The 18,801-nt window shown below is 47.0% G+C and overlaps 1 protein-coding gene across 1 annotated transcript in view; it reads right to left on the bottom strand.

The window, feature by feature from the left end:
- The window catches only part of Gtf2i (general transcription factor IIi), an 83,125-nt gene extending 75,271 nt beyond the window's left edge, over nt 1-7,854 (bottom strand). Inside the window, exon 1 of the mRNA XM_050166150.1 lies at nt 7,500-7,854. The gene's annotated coding sequence lies outside the window, so the exon portion shown is untranslated. The remainder of the gene's footprint in view (nt 1-7,499) is intronic.
- Between the last annotated feature and the right edge of the window lie 10,947 nt (nt 7,855-18,801).

Below are 18,801 nucleotides of genomic sequence, written 5' to 3'. Positions count from 1 at the left end.
AATAAACCACTCAAGAACTGCTAGGAAATGCAAGGTGCCCAAGTCAGCACTAGAGGCACAGCAGCCCTGGGCTGGACTAGGCTGCTTAAACCCAGAACCCACACCACCCCACTCCCTTTCTTTAATGGGGTGAGTGTGACAAGGGAACCAAGAACCACTTGACAGCCAGGGCTGGCCTGGGACTCACCATGTAGACCAAGTTGGCCTCAAACTCACAGAGATCTGTCTGCCTCAGTCCCAGCAGTGCAGGGATTAGATTAAAGGCACACACCACTACACCCAGCAGATCCCCTCTTTAATAAAAAGTAAAATTTTATGAACAAAAATTATTTAAAATATATTTATGATTTGTTATCAGTAAAAGTTTAATTTGTATACCTACCTAAAATCTATACATGGGTCACATAAAGATTCTCAGGGGAAAAGGTTGTGAAGAGTAGAAAATTGAAGTAGCTCTGCTTTAAAGCCAAGGTGAGATGAGAGCCATTAAGCCCAAGTCCACTAATGAGGCGAACAGGATCCAAAAGGGAAATCCTATCTATCCAGAAGAATCAGGGAAACACTCGAGAAGATGCCCACAGCAGGTGTAGTAGCGTACATCTGTAAACCCAGCACTTGGGAGGTAAAGCCAGACTATGAGGGGTTCAAGGCTATCCTCAGCTTTAACAAGTTTGACTGGGATCTGGGCTATTTCAGGAGAAAGAAAAGAAAATCAACACCCACCCCAACTCACCCTTACACACACACACACAAGCACAGGTGTGGAGCCAGTGGTCAATTTCCTGTATTGCTCTTACGGAGCCAAATTAGATTTTTGAGACTGAATCTCCATGGATCTGGAGCTTACCCATTAGGCTGGCTGGCCAGGGAGCCCCAGAAACCCACCTGCTCTACTTCCCAGCACTTGGATTATAAACACACTCAGCCTGCACATCTTTTTATCGTGGGTTCCAGGATCCAGCTCAGGCCCTCATGCTCACATACCAAGAACTTTACCACCATCTCCTCACCCCCAGAGTCCAGCATTCTGAACAACAGGAGCCTGCTCTGCCAACACACAAACAACGTGTCCCCTGACCTTACTCTACACATCAAATCACCTGCATTTGAATAACTGCATCCAGGTAAATTTTTTGTAGCCTAGAAAACGCAATAGCCAATGCTTGCACTCTTACCCTGGAATGTGACTAAGTACTTTACAAAATGCCCACTAAGTGAAGCCATACTAAAGGAAGCTAAGCAAACCTAAAGCACATCTTCTGTGGTTTTTATCTGCGTACCTATAAACGGACTCTAAACCTGAACCCAGTAAATTAAAAGTGGCTCAGCTCTCGGCCACTGCTGTAATTACCGCTGCACTAAATAAAATAACCTATTTTCTCATGAAGCAGATAAATGGGGCGCCATCAGAATCAGTCAGCGCTTTGACCTGCACAATGATTTGCTCACCTAATTCCAAATGCCTATCTTTAAAAATTTATAAACCTGGGACTTGTTTTGCCCAAGATCTAGACATGAGGCTCAGTGGTAGAGTCCCTGCCTAGCACACAGCCCTAAGTTCAATCCCCAGCACCACAAAAAAAATAAAAAATAAAGACAATGCAGGGGATGGAGAGATGACTGGCACCTAAGACTTTCTGCTCTTCTGGGGACCAGAGTTTGGGTCCCAGCACCCATGTAGTTGGGAGCTTTTCACTGGGCACTATTCTAAAGAGCTGTAGTCCTTCTGAACTGATCTGTGATCATGCTGTGCCTCCGCTATGCCTAAACACAGCTCTTTCCAAAGTCTTACATTGTGCGTTAGTAGTCATCTCGGCTTTCCAGGACTAGTGTGCACAGTGCTATGTTTACTTCCATTTCTCTTGCTTTTTAAATATACTTTAGTTTTTATGCTTAACATTTCTTAAAGCACAGAGCTTAATTTGTCGTTAAGATTTATTTTTATGCTGGGCAGTGGTGGCACATGCCTTTAATAATGGCAGCATTTGTGAGGCAGAGACAGGCAGATCTCTGTATGAGGAACAGAATTCCAGGACAGCCAACCCTGTCTCAGGAAGGGGGGGGGGGTATTTATGAGCAAATGTATGCCTATGTGTATGTAAATATGTATGTGATTCAGGTGTATGAAGAAGGTATCAGACACCCCAGGGCTAGAGTTACAGGCCGTGAGCTGCCCAACATGGGTGCTGGGAACAGAAACATGTTCTCTGGTAGAGTCCCACACTGGTATTTTGTAAACACTGGCTTTGAATGTTTAGATGTATACTTAGCCAGCACAAACATTTCTTTGCTGTGAATGCACTCTGCCAAATCCTATGTCCAGTAAATGTGGAGGCTAAAGTTAAGCAGTACTCGAGAGTCACTGCATCCTTCTGCGTCTGTGATGGATGGATAAATGGATGGATGGATGTGTATAGAAGGCAGAGATCTTGCTCAAGAGTGCCACCTGGGTCTGAGACAATCTTTCACTGGACCTGGAAGTCACGGTCTCAGTGAGAGTGGGTCAGCCCCGGGATGCTGTTGTAGCTGGCTTTCCTATGTGGGTGCCAATGAGCAACCCCAATCCGTATGCTCGCCTGGCGAGCACCTTAACAACTGAGCCAGCCCCCCTTTTCTGTGCATGTGATTTGTTCAATGTGTGGTTGAATCCAACCTAATTTTATGTATTTGTTATAAATAGTCTACGAATAAACTGTCAAGAGAGAAGAGAAAAGGTGGAAGTAACGAAAGACTGCACTGGCAAATTTGGGGCTAGAAGTCAGGGTTGACACTCAACGCGGGAGCCTCTGCACTGGCGCAGCATGTGTGAGGACCCAGACCACCACTCAGAAAATGCAGGCTGGAGCTTCTTCCTCATGAAGGCACCAACACTTTTTTTTTGGGGGGGGGGGTTTGAAATAGGATTTCTCAGTAACTGTGGAGCCAGTCCTGGAACTCGCTCTGTAGACCAGGCTGACCTCAAACTCACAGAGATCCGTCTGTCTCTGCCTCCCTAGTGCTGGGATTAAAGGTGTGCGCCACCACCGCCCAGCAAGCCAACACTTCTTACATGGTACTTCTATGCTAGTAAGAGATTTGCCCAGATCCATGCAAATTCTTTCCAAAGAAAACATTCAAACAAATAGTTGGGCATGGTGGCGCAAGTCTTTAGTCCTAGCACTTGGGAGGCAGAGGCAGGTAGATGTCTGAGTTCGAGGTCAGCTTGGTCTACAGAGCTAGTTCCAGGTTAGCCAGGGCTACACAAAATCCCTGGGGGGGCCGGACATGAAGTTAATGGGTTTTATATTCTTGGTTTTTCTGCCCCTTTTCTTCTGTGATCGTATGACGTATGTTGCCATCCTTAGTCGAGATGCGTAAGTGAGATAATGTAACTTTGTGTTATAGAATCTAAGACCAGGGCCAGGAAGTAGCTCAGCATGCCCAAGGCCTAGACAAGGGAAATAAAGTCAATGACCAAGACCAGGCGCATTCATCTCACTGCATCTCTACTGAGTTCCAGGTCAGCCAAGGCTACACAGTGAGACGCTGTCTCAAAACAATGGCTGTGTGAAGACCCAGTGACCTACTACAGCCACCAGTGATGGGAGCGGGGGTGTGGTTAGCAGAAGAGCTCCTAGAATGAGCAGAAGCCCTCATTCGATCCTTAGTACTACCAAAAACATAAAGCGTTGGCTCTCAAAGATACAAAGTTTGAGTAAATCAATGCTTTAAAAGACCCAAATAACAGACGCAGCTTACTGGTAATGCAGGTCCTGGGATAGATCTCTAGCACTACATATGTTTTCCGTCTGCTTGGGGGTATTTATGTATGCGTGCATATATGTGTGTGTTTGTCCATCTGCAATGCATAGGCAGAGGTATGTAGAGTCCTACATAGTTGAAGGAAGACAGTATAATAAAACTCTCAGCCTTCCTGCTCAGTTGCTCAGGAAACCATACCCAACCTTTTTTTTTTTTTTTTTTTTTTTGGTTTGGTTTGGTTGAGACAAGTCTCACCCCTGGAACCCGATATGTAAACCAGGCTGTGGCCCTGAGAGGTGTGCTGAGATTGAAAGGGGTGAGCCGCCACAGGCAAGGGCTGCAGGAACAAAGGAGACATCAGGAGAGCTGCACTGGTAGAGTCCCGTGGGCAGAAGTAAAACTGCAAAGAGGGCAGAGAAGACTGGGGAGCAACAGATCCTAAAGACAGCAGTCAAGCGCCACGCTCCGGCCTACAACCCATCCTTCCACCAGGTGGGGACTGTGGGGACTGTGGGGTGCTTCTCCCAGCACACCTGGAGGAGACTGCCTGGGTCTGTTCTCCAGCTCTGTGAAGGGGAGGGGGGAACTACTCCATGACTGAAATAATAAACGAGACGGGAATAACTGTCAGTGCAGCTGAGCTTCAAATTTAACTTGGCACTTGAACCCACAGCCACATTTCACGCTGGAGGTGAGTTCTGTAATTACAATTTACTTTTTTTAACATTCTCAACCAGGGCTGGAGAGATGGCTCAGCGGTTAAGAGCACTGACTACTCCTTAGAGGACCTGGGTTCAATTCCCAGCACCCAAATGCAGCTCACAACTGACTGTAACTCCAAGATCTGACACCCTCACACAGACATATATACAGGCAAAAACCAATGCCCAAAAAAATTAAAAACCCCAATGTTTAAAAAAAACCCTCTCAACCAGTCTTCCAGGCAATCCAGAATAAACAGTTCCATTTATTTCCACTTGGACCCTGTGTTTAAACAAGTCTTAGTGGCACATGCCTGTAATTTAAGAATGCTGAGACAGGAGGACTGCAACTCACAGGCCTGCCTGGGCGACACAATTAGACACGGTCAAGGCCCCAACCCAGACCAGCAGCACCACAGCCTCTGGAATGACATCATTACAAAAGCAGAGGGCTAGAGAACCCCTGGCTCCCAGATGAAAAGTCATGTGCCCCACTTACAAAGAGAGAGTACCTGACTTCTCTATAGTTGGCCTCATCTACAACGGGAATTTCATGAAGGGGCCAAGGAGCACACCTGCCACTGAAAACACACTCAAGTACAGCTGCTATGACACTTGGCACCTGGCAGGACATGGAGAGTGGCAAAAGACTTGACCAGAGTTTGCCACTCCTCAGGCTGGGTTGCCTTGCCCCGTACATGGGGACGTACTTAGTCTTCTACAACTTTAATATACTGTTTTGTTGATATTGATGAGAAACCTGCCCTTTCCTGAACAGAAAGGGAGGAGTGGTGGATGGGTTGGGGGGTGGGAACAGACAGAGGGAGGAGCTGGAGAAGAGGTGGAAGGGGAAACTGCGGCTGGAATGTAAAAATAACTATATAAATAAATAAAAAGAGCAAAGGGATGAAGGCAGAACCTAAGCCCTCCCCAAGGTCCATCACCCCAGCTATTCCAGCAGCTGAGGCAGGGGAATTACCAACTTTAAAGATAACCTGGGCTACAGAGGGAATTCAAAGCCAACCTGGGCAACTTAGCAAAACAATATTTGAAAAAGTAAAACAGGGGTGGCAGTATGACCGAATGGAGAATGCCAGCCTAGAATCCTGCTTGCCTAAAAAGCATGCTAGACTTCATTCCCCACCCCACCCCCCATGGTAAATACGGGTATTAGCATGCCCCTACCAAAGGAGGACCCAAGGGAAAAAAGAGAATGTGGTCCATATTTTTACAAGGTAAAAAAGAAAACTCGTGACCCCATAACATAAAAGACCTTACAGAAATGACTACAGAGGAGTGAGAAGTTTCCGTGCCTTCAGGGCGTGAAGATCAAGGGACTCAGGCAACAAAGGAGCCGGAGGCAGCAGACTTAAAAAGGAAAAAAAAACCTGCGGTAGAAAGTATCAGCCATTCCACATCCGAAATCAAGTGCTCATGGGTACCGTACCTGCATCCCCTTATTTGCAAACCAGCTTCCCCTTTGCCCTGGAAACACCCAGAGACAAACAGGCAGGCTGAGCCAACAAGCACGGCCTCACACCTCACCTCCTGTTCCCAAACACAGCGGGCGCCCCACCAGCACCTTCTCAGACCTGCACTCTCAGCAGCCGAGGCGCACAAAGCCGCGAGGTGGGGCAGAATTGGGAACTAGACCTGAGATCCTAGCACTTACAAGGTGAATAAGCTCAAGGCAAGCTCCGGCTACATAGCAAGTCGACGCTAGCGTTAGCTACAAAATACCTTGCTTAAAAATTAAAATATAAATAAATAAGCAAAACATGAGCAAGACGTGGTTGCACTGGTCTTTAATCCCAGCATCTACGAGGCCGAAGCAGGCGGATCTCTGTGAGTTCCAGACCAACCTGGTCTACAAGGAGTTCCAGACCAGCCAGGGCTACATACTGAAGTTTCCCGCACACACACACCCCGCCCCGCAAAAAGGCAAAAATTTGATTTAAAAAAAAAAATGGAGGTACAAGAGTAAACTTTTTTTCCATCCCTCTTCTTAACCCGGACGTCTGGGTGCTTGCCCAAACCAGACCGATTATTTCCATAGCCTCAAGGCTAAAGTCTTCCTTCCGGTCATTGTGTTTATTTCCATCCCCTCCTCCTTCCCCACCCCTCCCACCCCCCAAAAAAAGTCCTGGCCCCACGAGTCCCGCAAGCCAACAGCTTCGGACAAAGCCCACGGCTGGGCTCCACCTGGGAGCAGGGCGGAGCGCCGGCCGGCCAGGGCGGGCGCTGGCAACAGAGCCTGAGTGCTCCCGCCCCCCTGCCAGGGCCCCCGCCGCAGTTACCAGGGCACCGACGCCCCGCCCCCACCGTGCCCGCCGGCCAATCGCGCGCGGCCTGCTGCCCTACAAGCAGCGAGCCCCAGAAACACACACACATGCACGCACACACATACATACACACACATGCACACACATACACCGAACCCGAGCGCGACCCCACGGGGCTCAGGAGGGGCCTTGGCACCGCGCACGGGCGCGCGCCCCCGGAAAGCCGACTCAGCCAATCAGAGCGAAGGAGAGGGCTGCGCGGCCCCGCGGGGTTCGCTCGCACGTTCACGCGCGGGGGGTCTGCTCGCGCGAGACCATCCCTCCCAAACACCACCCCCCCTTCTCCCCCGACCACCACGCACGCTTCTGTCTATAATATACGCACGCGCAAGAAAAAAATAAAATAAAAAGATCGCCGCGAGCCCTCCCCCACGCGCCACGGGTGCGCGCGTGCAACTGTCGTTTCCCCCCTCCTCAGCCGCCCCATCCCCCAAAAAAGCCGCGTCGCGTCCGCTGCCAAGGCCCCCAAGTAGAGTGGACTTTGGGGTGGGGTGGGGGGTCACAGCGCGTCCGTCTCCTCACCCCGGAGTTGTCCCATCGTCACTCAACAACGCGCCAAGCGACCCCAACTCAAACGCCCGAGTCGGTGCACAGGAACCCGACGGGGGCAGAGTGTCGAATAAAAACGCCCCTGTTCGCCATAGCACCCCGAGGCTGGAGAGGACGGCGGAGGGGGCACGAGGGAAGGGGACATTCTGAGGCGACAGGGACTCACCCGAAGTGCAGCCCGGGAGGGTCGGGGAGGGGGGGATGCGGACAGCAAGCGGGTGTAGGCCGGAGGGGCCTCGGCTGAGGCGAGCTGGCGAACGGGGTGGAGGTGAGAGGGCGAGGGGGGCCCGTGCGTCTCGACCGTGCTCCTGTCACCGCCGCATGGCCGCCCCCGGCGGGGCCTCGCTCCTCGCTCGGATCGCCTCGCGCGGGGAGAAACAGAGAGGGACGAAGCCCGGGGTGACCGCGGCAGGCGGGCAGCGAGCGCGTGCAGGGAAGCGGGGGGGGTGCCGGTGCCCCCTTTTCTCTGCTCTCCGAGCTTCTCTCTCACCCTCCTCCTCCTCCTTTTTTTCCCCCTTTTTTTTTTGCCTTTTTTTTTTTTTTTTTGTTCCTCGAAGGTGCCGCTGCGCGTGCGCACAAGTAGCACCGCCCACCGGGAGTTGTAGTTCTAAGTCGGCGCTCGCCTACACGACAGATGGGTACCCCGAACTATAACTCCCAGACAGCCTTGCGCGATGAACCCAGATTCTCTCCCCACCGCCCCCCTTTAGGCCAAGCCGAAGCGCCGCGGCGCCCGGCCCTCTCCGGCTAGGACTGTCAATGGAGGAGCGCGGGTGGTGGGAGCAAGAACATGGCTGCACCTGGGGCCTGCGCGGCCGTCCGGGTGGGGGAGGGGAGTGGGGTGGAAAGAAACGGAGACCTAGATTGCGGTGCCCTCCCCACCTTGCTTCTGCTGCAGGCCACAACTTCCACTTAAATAACTCTTTGCAACCTACATTCCCTTGCAAATTGCAAAGTTGGGGACATTGCAAAGACCAGGGGAGCCCCGGGGCTGGCCTGTCGCCTATTTTGCAGAGGGAAGTCCCCCAGCTCCGGTACACAAAGAACTCAATGTTTTCAGAGCTGGCCTTAGAAGCAACCAGAACGGACTTGCCCTAACTTGGGACAGGCAACGGATGGGAGGGGGTGGGGAACTCGTGATTTCCATTTCTCCTCTCTGGAATACTTGCACACCTCTACGGTTAGAAAGAAGACTGGAAAGATTCCGATTGTTCCCACAACTACAAAGAGGTTTAACTTAAAGCCCCTCCTCCGTCCATTATATTTAGTTTTACTTCTCAACTATTTAATAAGATCAATGACTTTCGAGAGTAACAACTAACTGTTCATCGAAGTTAAACTCAAAAGTTTAAAAAGTCTGTGTCTGAAGAACGTGGATGTTAATACAGAGCACTAAATTTAGTCAGTTTGTGGTATTTGTTCGTCTGTTTGTTTTTTTCTTTTGTTTTTTCCTGCCCACCCCCTTCGCCAGTCGAATATTCGGGCGCCCTCCCCCACCCGCTGCTTCTCGGTAGGTGGCGGCCACAAGGCTTTTTCCAGCCTTCCAGCCTCTTTGTCGCTTGCTGGAAAACTTTCCGTGCAAGCCAGTCTTTTGATGTAGTTCCAAAACCCTGCCTTTGAATTCGGGTTCAAGGATTGGCGTTCCCTGGTGGACTTTCTTGCATGAAACCGCACCCACAAAGCCTCATCTAGAATCTCCATGTTGGATTTCCTTGCACTCCACGGAGTCTTTAAGGATCCCTGGGAAGCAATCTGATTACAGAAGCCGCCTACGTTTTTTACGATTTCCCCCTAACAATATTTACACCCTTCGTTTCCTTGCCTAATCCGATTGTGCCTGACTCAACTTTGTCGAGTCTGTCCAGAGCTATTCATTAAGTTGTCAAAAGAACAACTTTCTCTTTGCACTTGGATTTCACTGATCTTTGGAATATTTAAGCAAATCCCAAACTCCCGAAACAGGAGTCCTGCTCCTTTGCAGCAGGGGCTGTGTTCTGAGATCCATGCCTGAAATTAAAACAGATTTTTTTTTTTCCCTATACATGCTTAGGACAAAAGTTCTGCAGAGTGTGATGATGCACACTTGAAACTCCAGCACTCAGGAAGTCGAGGCAGGAGGATGGACAAAAGTTAGAGGTCAGACTGGTCCAAGTGGGGAATTGAGATCTGCCAGGGCTGCATGTTTTAAGATTCTGTCTCAAAACACAAAGACAGGAAACATTACAAAGCTGTTTGTTTAAATAGGCACATAAGATTAAAAGTAAGCGATACTAAAATTGAAGATGTAGGGCCAGGATGTAGCTTAGTGGTAGATTGCTTACCTAGCACGCACAAACCCCTATGCTCAGCACTTCATGAACCAGACATGGTGGGACATACCTGCAATCCCAGCCCTTGGTAGATGGAGGCAGGGTACGGGAAGTTCAACATCATCCTCTGCTATACAGAGTTAGAAACCAGTCAGGGATACATGAGACTTGTATTAAAAATAATAGTACTAATAATGATAGACCATTTGTAACAATATACTGTCATCACATCTATATGAACATCACTCAAGATACTAAAGCAGCTCACACCCTTCTGCCCACCTTCGTGACAGGGAAAGACTGGCTTTGCATGGCGTCCTTGGTCTTCAGCCAGGCTTCTCCACGGCTGGAAATGTACTCAGGCTCCTTCATGGGCAGGCTGTGCCTCTCCAGCAGCTTGTATTTTCCAGTCCAAACTGGTTCCTGTGTAACCATCTCTTAGCACTGTAAATGGTTTTCCTCTCTTGCCCATGCTCAGTCCTTTCAGGAGAGGACTTGATGGATGTCACTGTTTTGTTTTGGCTTTGAAATGGGTCTCACTCTGTAGCCTCATGCTGATCTTGAACTTTCAACCCTTCTTCGTTGGTTTACAGGTGTGCACCCCAGTGCCAGGTCAGAAGTCGCCATAGATGACAAGTCACAATTGCCTACAGTCTAAACAAGGTTTCCATTTACGTCTTCAACCCCCAAAGTTGAAACCCTTTTCACCTTCACTATACAAATACTATTTTATTTGTTTGTTTTGTTTTGTTTTCAAGACAGGGTTTCTCTGTATAACCCTGGCTGTCCTAGAACTCACTCTGTAGACCAGGCTGGCCTCCAACTCGCAGAGATCCACCTGCCTCTGCTTTCTGAGTACTGGGGTCAAAGGCGTGCACTACCACCGCCAGGATTATACAAATATCTTGACTATAATCTTTGCATACCGAAGACATCATTTTCCTTCACGGTTAATAGAGAAATGACTCCTTATTGTAGATCTTAGAATCTTCTTTCTTTCTTTCCTAGCTTTAGAGATAGAGATTGAACCCAGGGCCTCCAGCATTCTCTCTCGGCAAAGCAACCCACCGCCTCTCCTCAGCCCTTTATTTAAATGTTCTTTTAAGGCTGAATTGCCCAGGCTGTTCTCAAACTCAATTCTGTAACTCAGGAAGACTTTAAACGTTCCAGCCTCCTTGCCTAAATCTCCAGAGTAAATAAGATTACATCTGTGTACCCCTCATGCCTTTCTAATTAACTCGAAATTTTTCACTTAAAGAAAAGGCTTTAAACTGGGTGGTGGCTCACACCTTTAATCCCAACACTCAGGAGTCAGACCGAGGCAGGTGGATCTCTGTAGCAGGAGTCCCTGAGCAAGCTGGCTGACTTTGCCACATTGGCAAGCTCTGGGTAAATTGGGAGAGCCTGTCTCAGTAAATAGGGTGGTGAGCATGCTAAGACTCTTGGTTTTACCTCTGGCCTCCTTGTGCAGATGCATACACACACATGTGAAACACACACACACATATACCTACAACACACACATGCATATGCAAAAAAAGCCAGAATCAATACTCTTACTGCCCTTCATCTTGGCCGAAAGAACAAGAAGATACAGTATATGTACACTTGAATTTGAGATCATTTTCTAGGAAAATAAGCATTCCTTGAATGCAACCACTGAAAAAAAAATGCTAGACTTCAAGCCTAGATCTGATAAAGGAAACAATTACTGTATAGCCAGAGGGCAGGTGTCAGTCCCAGGCTGGAAGCCCTGGAGTAAGGATGAATCACATCCAGGATGGTTACAAGCCCTGGAGAGGTCCTCAAGCTACTCTGAACAGAGTAGAAGTTTTTGGTTTTAAGATAGGGCCACACATGGGCTGGAGAGATGGCTCAGAGGTTAAGAGCACTGGCTGCTTTTCCAGAGGACCCAGGTTCGATTCGCAGCACCCACATGGCAACTCATACAGTCTGTTAACTCCAGTTTCAGGGGATCAAGCGTGGTCACACCACACCAACCTCCTACCTATAGGCAAAAACACCAATTCACATAAAAAAAAATCTTTTTTTTTTTTTTCGGTTTTTTCGAGGCAGGGTTTCTCTGTGGTTTTGGAGCCTGTCCTGGAACTACCTCTTGTAGACCAGGCTGGTCTCGAACTCACAGAGAACCGCCTGCCTCTGCCTCCTGAGTGCTGGGATTAAAGGCGTGCGCCACCACCGCCTGGCTAAAAAATATCTTTTTTAAAAGATAGGGACCCATGAAGCCTAGGCTAGCCTTCATCTCCTTGGACTCCTGATCCTCCACCTCCCAGGACTGCAGGAGAACATCAGAGACACACCCTTTATAAGTTAACTTTAAGAACCTGAAGAGGACTGGGGAGATAAGATGGTTCTGTGGATAAAGCCACTTGCATCAAGCCTGACAACATGGCTTTGAACCATGTGACCCATACAGTAGAAGGAGGGAGTAAGAAGTTGTCCTCTTCCAAAACCACAGAGAAACCCTGTCTCGAAAAACCAAAAAAAAAAAAAAAAGAAGTTGTCCTCTGATCCACACATGATACTCCATCTGTCTCTCTGTTTCTATCTCCCGCTCACACACGCATACACACAAATGAAGTATAAAAATAAGGAGCCTGCAAGATGGCTTAATAGGTTAAAAAAAAAAACTTTTTTTAAAAAAATAAAAATAAGCCGGGCGATGGTGGCGCATGCCTTTAATCCCAGCACTCAGGAGGCAGAGGCAAGCGGATCTCTGTGAGTTCAAGAACAGCCTGGTCTACAAGAGCTAGTTCCAGGACAGGCTCCAAAGCTACAGAGAAACCTTGTCTCGAAAAAAATCAAAAATAAATAAATAAACAAACAAACAAATAATAAAAAGTAGAGAACTCAAAAGCTCCCTCAACAGTTAAGATCACATACATCTCCTCCAGAAGATCGAAGGTTTCCCAAACACCCTCACAAGGCTCCTTACAACAGTCTGTAACTCGAGCTACCGGGGATCCTTTTCTGGCCTTCTTGGGCACCAGCGCTCACATGTGTACCTACATACCTGCAGTGGTGCACTGTGAATACGGATTACTCTCATTGGTTAGTAAAGAGTTGACTGGCCAATAGATAGGCAGGAAAAGCTTAGGTGGAATTTGCAGACCTAAAGAGAGTGTGGGGTAGAAGGGGATGGAGTCACCAGGAAATGTTGCTGATTGTTTTGCTCTATTACTCTTTAGTCTTTTGATTTTGGGAGGACCCGCTGCCCAGCTCCCAAATAAATCATACAGGGAGGCTCATTCTTAGTTATGAATGCCCGGCCTTAGCTTGACTTGTTTCTTGTCAGCTTTTTTTTTAACTTATATTATTCCATCAGTCTTTGGCCTCGGGGCTTTTATCTTTTATCTTTATCTGTCAATCTCATTCAGTGTCTGGCTGTCAGTAGCTGGGTGACTGGATGGCTGGCCCCTCAAGTTCTCCTCCTTCCTTTCCCAGGCCCAGAGTTCTCCACATCTTTATCCTCTCTGCCTGCCATCCCCGCCTATTTCTCTCCCCTGCCTCACTATTGGTCATTCAGCTCTTTATTAGACCATCAGGTGTTTTAGACAAGCAAAGCAACACAGCTTCACAGAGTTAAACAAACACAACATAAGCAAAAGTAACTCACCTTAACATATATTCCCCAACAAGGAGATGCACAGAAAAGCAAGATGAACATGCTGTGCTGGAAAGGGGTATCACATAGAGTAGAACATTGATAAGAAATGAGTTAATTAAGTTGTAAGAGCTAGTTAGTAATAAGCCTGAGCTATCAGCGCTAAGCAATTATAATTCATAGTAAGTCTTTATGTGGTTATTTGGGAGCTGGCTGGCAGTCCTGATGGAAAACTCTGTGTATACATACCCACCCGCAGACACACAAACATACACACAATTAGAAACAAAATAAGCATTTAAAAATTTAAATTTCTTTCTTTCTTTTTTTTTTTTTTTTTTTTGATGAGCATGGCCTGATGTGTTTGCCTCCAAGTATGTCTGTGTAAGAGTGTCGGATCCCCTGGAACTGGAGTTACAGACAGTTGTGAACTGCCATGTGGGTACTGAAAATTGAACTTGGGTCCTCTGGAAGAACAGCCAATGTTCTTAACACCTGAGCCATCTCTCCAATCCGTAGATTTATTTCTTTTATGTATATGAGTGTTTTGCTTGCATGTATGTGTATCACATGTGTTCCTGGTGCCCTGGGAAGTCAAAAGTGGGCTTCAGATTTCCTGACAATGGTCAACCTCAAGTGTTGTTCTTAGGTGACATCCTTTTTTGTTTGTTTGTTATTGATACAGGATCTTACTATACTGTTCTGGCTGTCCTGGAACTCACTATGTAGTCCAGGCTAGCCGTAAGCTCACAAAGATCTGCCTGCTTCTCCCTCCCAAGTGCGCCACCAGCATATCTTTAATCCCAGCACGTGGAGGCAGAGGCAGGCAGATCTCGGAGTTTAAGGCCAGCCTGGTCTATATATGGAGCTCCAGGACAGTAGCCAAGAGCTACACAAAGAAACAGACAAAAAAGATATGAACCACCACACCTGGCTCGTCTTGGTTTGTTGGTTGTTTTTTTTTTTTTTAGATTTATTTATTTATTATGTATACAGTGTTCCTCTGCATGTATGCCTACACACCAGAAAAGGGCACCAGATCTCATTACAGATGGGTGTGAGCCACCATGTGGGTGCTGGGAATTGAACTCAGGACCTCTGGAAGAGCAACCAGTGCTCCTCACCACTGACGCATCTCTCCAGCCCCTCATCTTGGTTTTTTTGAGACAGAGGCTCTCATTAGTCTGGAACTCACTAACCAGGTGTGGCTGGCTGGCTATTGAGCCCAGGGGTCTGTCTGGCTCTGTCTCCCTATCACTGGGATTACAAGTAAATATTATCACACCCAGGTTGTTGGGTTTTTTTAACATAGGTTCTGTGAATCAAACTTAGGTCCTCATAGTTGGAGAGAAAGCACATTGTTAACTGAGCCGTCTCTCCTGCCAAGGCTAAAGGAGCTTTAGCACCATAAGTACTCAAGTGCTCTACAATGAACAAAGTTCAGCCATTTATACAGAGACACATCGAGAACCGGAAGTCCAATTTAGATCAGAGCTACATTACTAATTATTATAAATAAGGTAGAGCTCACATTCGTGGGGTTTTTTGTTTTGTTTGGTTTTGTTTTTCTCTCTTACTACTTAAAGAATCTTGAGAGGGGCTGGAGAGATGGCTCAGTGGTTAAGAGCATCGCCTGCTCTTCCAAAGGTCCTGAGTTCAATTCCCGGCAACCACATGGTGGCTCACAACCATCTGTAATGAGATCTGGTGCCCTCTTCTGACCTGCAGACATACACACAGACAGAATATTGTATACATAATAAATAAATAAATATAAAAAAAAAAAAAGGAATCTTGAGAGCTATACTTAAAGAATAATTTGTCAACCAGGCAGTGGTGGTGCACGCCTTTAACATCAGCACTAAGGAGGTAGAGGCAGGCAGATCTCTGTGAGTTTGAGGTCAGCCTGGTCTATAAGTGCTAGTTCTAGGACAGTATCCAAAGCTACAGAGAAACCCTGTCTCAAAAATGAAAAAAAAAAAAAAAGTCATTTGTCTCCAGGGCTGGAGAGATGGCTCAGCAGTCTAGAAGACCTGGTTGATTCCCAACATCCACATGACAACTAACAACCCTCTAACTCTGGTTCCAGGCAATCCGACACCTGCTTCTGCTCTCCTTGAACTCCAGTCTTCCACGCGGTGCACAGACATGCAGGCGAAGCACCCATACACCTGAAATAACAGTTTTTCAAGGTTTCTTTTCTTTTTTCTTTTTATTCAAGTATTCTCCTGAGACAGGGTTTCTCTGTGTAGCCCTCCTGGGCAGTGTGAACTGAATCTCTAAGGGAGATGCAGCCATCCAGAGATCCAGGGACCGCTGTACAGTGTGGTTGAAGTGGAATGTTGTTGGTCTACAGCCAACATTATCTTGGACTGCATCTAGGCCCTTTATCTTGGATCAGTCACCTGAACTTTCCTATCTGGCCTAAATTCTAATAGACAAAGTCCAGAGTGTATCTCAAAGCTTAACATACTTTTAGACTCCACCAACCCTAAGGCTAAGTAAGATCAGGAGATGACAGCTTTGAGTCTAGAGGTGACTTCCTGTTTGCCCTAACCCAGATACCTAAAGCTATTTGGTAAATGCACCAGCTTATGAGTTTTAGTCTGGCGTACACCATTACAGGGTTTTTGGAGAAATCCTGTCTCCAAAAACAAAAAAGAAAGAAAGAAAGAAAAATGATTTATTAGTTATGTATATGTGTGTGTGCAGGTGCCCATGGAGTCCAGAAGAGGGGCACCAGGTCCCCTGGGAGCTGGACTTACAAGCGTGAGTCCTCTGATGCTGGTACTGGGAGCAGAACCAGTATGCAGTAATAGATGTGGCATTGTAAAAAAAATGGCCACCAAAGGGAGTTGCACCATAAGGAAGTGTGGATTTGTTGGAGGAAGGGTGTCACTGTGGGGGTGGGCTTTGAGGTCTCTTTTCTCAAGCTTCACACAGTGTAACTGTCAGTCGACTTCCTGTTGCCTGCAAGATGTAACACTCTCGGCTCCAGCACCATGTCTGAACGCCACCATGCTGCCAGTCGTGAGGATAACCGACTAAACCTCTGAAACGGTAAGTGAGCCACGCCAATGAAATGTTTTCTTTCTAAGAGTTGCTGTAGTCATGGTGTCTTCACAGCAATAGAAACCCTGACTAAGACACTAGAGCAGCAAGAGCTCTTAACTACTGAGCCATCTCTCCAGCCTCCACATCTTTTTTTTTCTTCAGGTTTTTGAGACAGGGTTTCTCTGTTTAACATTCCTAGCTATCCTGGAACTGCTCCTGTAGACCAGGTTGGCCTTGAAATCACAGCGATCTGCCTGTCTTTCTCCAAAGCGCTGGGATTAAAAACATGCATCACCACTGCCCAGCTCAGCCCCCACATCTTAGAGCACACTTTTTACATTTGTTTATTGTCTGTGTGTGTGTCTGTGTGTATATGCACTGCCTGTATGTGGATGTCAGAGGACATCTTGCCTAAGTTGTTTCTCTCCTCCCACCATGTGGGTCTTTGTGCTAAAATTAAACTTGCCAGTCTTGGCAACAAGACTCTTTATCTGGGCCGGGCGGTGGTAGCACATGCCTTTAATCCCAACACTTGGGAGGCAGAGGCAGGCGGATTTCTGTGAGTTTGAGACCAGCCTGGTCTACAAGAGCTAGTTCCAGGATAGGCTCCAAAACCACAGAGAAACCCTGTCTCGAAAAACCAAAAAAAAAAAAAAGACCCTTTATCTGTTGAGTCTTTGCTGAGGTCCCTTTTCAATTTTTTTTTACTTTCTATTATTACTATTACTATTATTATTATTATTATTATTTTGGATTTTTGAGACAGGGTTTCTCTGTGTAGCCCTGGCTGTCCTGGAACTTGCCCTGTAGACCAGGCTGGCCTCAAACTCAGGGAGATTTGCCTGTCTCCACCTCCCAAGTGCTGGGATTAAATGTGTGCACCACCACCACCCAGCAACCTCCTTTTATTATTAATGTGGGGGGGTGTGTGGGTGGGTGCAGGCATGCCATGGTGAATGTGTCGAGGTCAGAGGTCAGTTTTCTGGAATCAGTTCTCCCCTCCCACCTTGTTGAGATAACAACTCTCTTGTTTTTGCAGTGCTTTCTACTCTAGGCTCCCCGAGAGCTTCCGGATCATTCTTGCCTCTGCCTCCCATCTTGCCAGAGGAGTGCACAGGAATTACAGACAGATATTACCACACATGCCTCTTTTTATGACTTGTGTTTGAGGTATTGAACTCAGGTCTTCAGGAAGTTATGCGACAGGTATGTTCACCAACTAATGCCAATGGTTCTAAACCTGTGGGTCTCCACCCCCTGCATTCCATGCCAGATATTTCCATTATGATTCATAACAGTAACACGATTACAGTTATGAAATAACAATGAAATAATTTTATGGTTGGGGTCACCACAACACGAAGAACTGTATTAAAAGTTCTCGGCAATGGGAAGGTTGAGAACCACTGAGATCAACAGTCTCACCTGCTATGGAGTAATCCACCTGTGCACTGTAAAGATTTGTCACTCGAATTCATTTAATGAAACAGTGATTGGCCAGTGGCCACGCAGGAAGTATAGGTGGGGTAACCAAACTAAGGATGGTGGGAAGGAGAAGGGCGGAGTCAGGAGGCACCAGCCAGATGCAGAGAGACCAGTAGATGAACGTGCCATGCTAATAAAGGTACCAAGCCACATGGCAAAGTATAGATAGAAATATGGATTAATTTAAGTGTAAGTGTTAGTTAGTAATACACCTGAGCTACCAGTTGAGTATTTATAAGTAATATTTAGCCACTGAGTCAATGTTTTGTGAAGTGGCCACCAGGTATTTGGAAAGGGTAGGTAGAAAAAAAAAAAAACATCCGTTTACATATGGCACCCAATGCAGGTCACAAATTTACCCATAAAACCCAGCAAAACTTACAAAAGGCCGGGCGGTGGTGGCGCATGCCTTTAATCCCAGCACTCAGGAGGCAGAGGTAGGCGGATCTCTGTGAGTTCGAGACCAGCCTGGTCTACAAGAGCTAGTGCCAGGACAGGCTCCAAAACCACAGAGAAACCTTGTCTCGAAAAAAAAAGAAAAAAAGAAAAAAAAAACTTACAAAAGGATTCTAAACACACGAAATAGAGTCAGACTTGACTTCTCGGTAACTGCTTTTTTTCTAGTAGGCTCTGTTTGTTGGCAGTGAGCAGAGACATGAATCCTTTAAAAGACAACTTCCTGACCCAGCATTAGTGGTAAAACCCTGAGGCTCTTTTTTTTAAAGATTTATTTGGCACATGCCTTTAAACCCAGCACTCAGGAGGCAGAGGCAGGTGGATCTCTGTGAGTTTGAGGCCAGTCTGGTGTACAAGAGCAGTTCCAGGACAGAGAAACACTGTCTCAAAAAACAAAACAAAACAAAAAAGATTTATTTATTTATTATGTATATTGTATATATAGATACACACACACACACATATATATATGTATATATATATATATATATATATATTCTATATATATATTCTGACCTTCAGGGTTAAAACCTTCCTTT

This window comes from Alexandromys fortis, unplaced genomic scaffold (assembly GCF_014885135.2).
Source record: "Alexandromys fortis isolate MF-2015 unplaced genomic scaffold, M_Fortis_MF-2015_v1.1 scaffold_151, whole genome shotgun sequence".
Taxonomy (NCBI): Eukaryota; Metazoa; Chordata; class Mammalia; order Rodentia; family Cricetidae; genus Alexandromys; species Alexandromys fortis.
This window is presented reverse-complemented; position numbering and strand designations above follow the sequence as displayed.